This window comes from Coturnix japonica, chromosome 3 (genome assembly GCF_001577835.2).
Source record: "Coturnix japonica isolate 7356 chromosome 3, Coturnix japonica 2.1, whole genome shotgun sequence".
NCBI classification, from domain to species: Eukaryota; Metazoa; Chordata; class Aves; order Galliformes; family Phasianidae; genus Coturnix; species Coturnix japonica.
The window spans coordinates 66,150,319-66,153,904 of record NC_029518.1 but is presented as its reverse complement, the minus strand read 5'-3'; positions in this window follow the sequence as shown (position 1 = coordinate 66,153,904).

Genomic DNA, 3,586 nt, shown 5'->3' with positions numbered 1-3,586 from the left:
GAACAGCGGATGATCCGGCTCCTCTTCACCCCGCTCCCTCCCTGCCTCCCGCCCGCGGCAACCACCCCGCGGCCGCCCGTCCCGCTCTCCGCAGCGCCGCCAGGTCCCGCCCACCCGCTAAAGGCTCCGCCTCCCCGGGGGTGCGCGCACGCTCCGGCCCGGCGGAGTTGCAGCTGCCGGCGGAGGTGGGTTGCGGTTGTTGTGTCAGCCGCCTGGTACCCCAACCCCGACCCCAACCCCGACCCCGACCCCTTTTGGTGCGCCCGAGCTCAGTGCCGAGTGAGAAGGGATCTGCGGTCGCTGCCCACCTCTGAGCCGGGAGTGTGCTGCTGTTGAGTTGGAGACAGCGCTCTTAGAAAGCCGCGTTAGAGAGGTGCTGTAGGCAGAGATATTAACTCCAACCTCCTGTCTGGCAGGGATGTAAGTGTAACTTGTGCGATGTGGTGGTAATGTTACAGGAAGAAACAATGATAAAATCATAGAATCTTTAGAATATCAGGGTATGGAGCACCTCCCATATGAGGACAGGCTGAGGGAGTTGGGTTTGTTCAGCCTAGAGAAGAGAAGGTTGCGGGGTGACCTCATTGCAGCCTTTCAGTACCTGAAGGGAACTTACTCCCAGGAGGGGAGTAAACTCTTCGAAAGGGCTGACAATAGCAGGACTAGGGGAAATGGTTTTAAGTTAAACGAGGGAAGATTTAGGTTGGATGTTAGGGGGAAGTTCTTCACTAGGAGAGTGGTTAGACCCTGGAACAGGCTGCCCAGGGAGGTTGTGGATGCCCCGTCCTTTGAGGTGTTCAAGACCAGGTTGGACGGGGCCCTGGGCAACCTGATCTAGTAAAGGTAATGTTTGGTGGCCCCGCCAGGTAGGGGGGTTGGAACTACATGATCCTTGAGGTCCCTTCCAACCCGGGTCATTCTGTGATTCTGTGTAATATCCCAAGATGGAAGAGGTCTGCAAGGCTCACTGAGTCCATCCCCAGGCTACACACAGCACCATTTAAAATCCAGACCCTGTGGCTGACTGTTGTCCCTGTCCATCTTGAACTCTGGCAGCTCAAGGCCATGGCACTGCTCTGGGCAGCCTGTTCTATGCCCACTGCCCTGTGGTGAATAATCTTTCCCTAACCCACACACTGCCCTTCCCCTGGCACATGTCATTCCCTCTGGTCCTATTACTGTCAATAGAGAGCAGAGCTCATCATGGCACCTCTGCTCCCATTGTGAAGAGCTGCGAGCCTCCCCTCATCTCCTCTGCTCTGAACTGAACAAATTAAGGGACCTCAGCCACTCCTCAGGTGTGCCACCTTCATGGCCCTGCTTGGAGGTTCTCAAATACTTTTACATCCACTTGCATGGTGGTACCCAAAGCTGTACACAGTGCTCCAGGTAACACCGCACTAGCGCAGAGAGCAGAGCAGGACAATCACTATGTGTACACTGACTAATATCTGACGGCTAAGATAAGCCTTTATGCTTCCTCACTGCCCATACTGCTCTCTAAGGAGGAAGATTTGGCCAAAACCATATCAACCTCAGCCTGAGCTGGGGGACTCCCAATGCTGAGAACTGAAAGGTTATTAGCTCATAATTTGAGGCTGAGGTCTTTGTAGTCCATGATTACAATTGAACATAGTAAGATAGGACAGAATAGGATAGACTAGAATAGAATAGAATAGAAGTAGAACAGAACATTGCAGTGCGGTTTGAAGGAACAGACAAAGATCATCCAGTCCAACTGCCTGACCTCCTCAGGGCTGATGAAAAGTTAAAGCACATTACTGCCAGCATTGCCCAAATGCCATTTGAACACTGCCAGGCATGGGGCACCAACCAACCCACAAGGAAGCATGTTCCTGTGCTTGGAACACATTTTAACTACTAGTTTTATTGACATAATTAAAATAAATATCATTTGGCAAGACTGGCTGTATCATATTAAATGGGTTTAGAACACCGTAAATTGATATGAGCACTCTTGCTTTCTATTATATCACAGAACTACTTGATGTCTGAGTCAGGGATAGTCTTTCACAATCTTTTTCCCTATTCAAACTGCATTTACCTGACTGTCAGCCATTAACAGATCCCTGTATCAGATCACAGCCACCTGCAATAAGCTCAAAACATGAGAGGGAAGGAAAGGAAGTTTCTGTTCTTCTGAATGGGTCTCTTGAACATGAGGCTGACGTACCAGCAGAACACCATCAGCTCCATCCACTGCTCTTGCTTTGGTTTTTAAGAAGTACCGCTCTTATCTGCCTGAGCTGAGAACCACAACACAAAGCCAAAGGAAGCAATTGTCTGTTAATAATTCTTGACCAAGTAAAATTACATTTATTGTTTGAACATATTTAGCAAGTGGCTAGGAGCATGGGTTTGTTATTTTTTTTCTTTAGTTCTTTATTGGAGAAAAATGCTGCTAAGTATACTGCTTGTTTAGGACTTCTTAAAGCAAAGCAAAACAACAACAAAAAGCCAAAACCAATAGCTGTGAACTCCATTCATTTTTTGGATGCATCCGAGCTCCTCCCATCTAAAACAATCATAACTGAACAGTGAGCAGCTGCCTCACAGGGGCCTCTGATTTGCTTTGCTGTAGTTGAGTGAAGTCTTTAAAGGCTCTTCCTACCATAGGGGAGATGTAATCTACTGATTCAGTTTGAAAATCCTCAGATACTATCACTACACTCCATCTTGTGGAAGAGACAGCAACATATTTAAAGTGATCCTGCAGTGTTTATTTTTGCTTTGTTTTGTTGTGAGCTCCTTGGGCTCCTCACTACAAGAAAGACATTGAGGCCCTGGAACGTGTCCAGAGAAGGGCAACAAAACTGGTGAGGGGTCTGGCGCACAAGTCTTATGAGGAGCGGCTCAGGGAGCTGGGATTGTTTAGCCTGGAGAAGAGGAGGCTCAGGGGAGACCTCATTGCACTCTACAACTTCCTGAGGGGAGGTTGTGATGAGAAGGAGCTTGGACTCTTCTCCCAGGCAACAAACAGGACCCGAGGAAATGGCCACAAGTTGTATCAGATGAGGTTTAGGCTGGACATATGAAGGAACTTTTTTTCTCAGAGAGTGGTCAGGCACTGGAATGGCTGCACAGGGAGGTGGTGGAGTCGCCGTCCCTGGCAGTATTCAAGAAGCGCCTGGATAGGGAGCTAGGAGATATGGTTTAGGGGTTTCCTGTAGGTATGGTAAAGGAAGGACGGTTGGACTAGATGATCTTATAGGTCCTTTCCAACCTTGTGATTCTATGATTCTATGATTAAGCACTATTGCTTTGTAGGGATAGGGGTTTGGTTTTGCTCGCCTGTTTACCCTACAATAAGTGAAATACTCTGCCTATATTTAGGAGATTGTACTGAGAATCACCATCTGTCTTAACAAAGTAGCAAACAATTGATGAGGTGCTCGATGCCCTCCTCAAAACTGTGTTTCATAGCTTTTGACCTTTTTTTTTCTCTTTGTTGTTCAGTGCTGCTTTGGGAAAGCAGAATAGGTATGGAGGCAACAGCTATGAACCATGGAAAAGGCATATTCATACGTATTTGTGTCTGGCTGGGTGCAGAGAAAATTGAGCAACT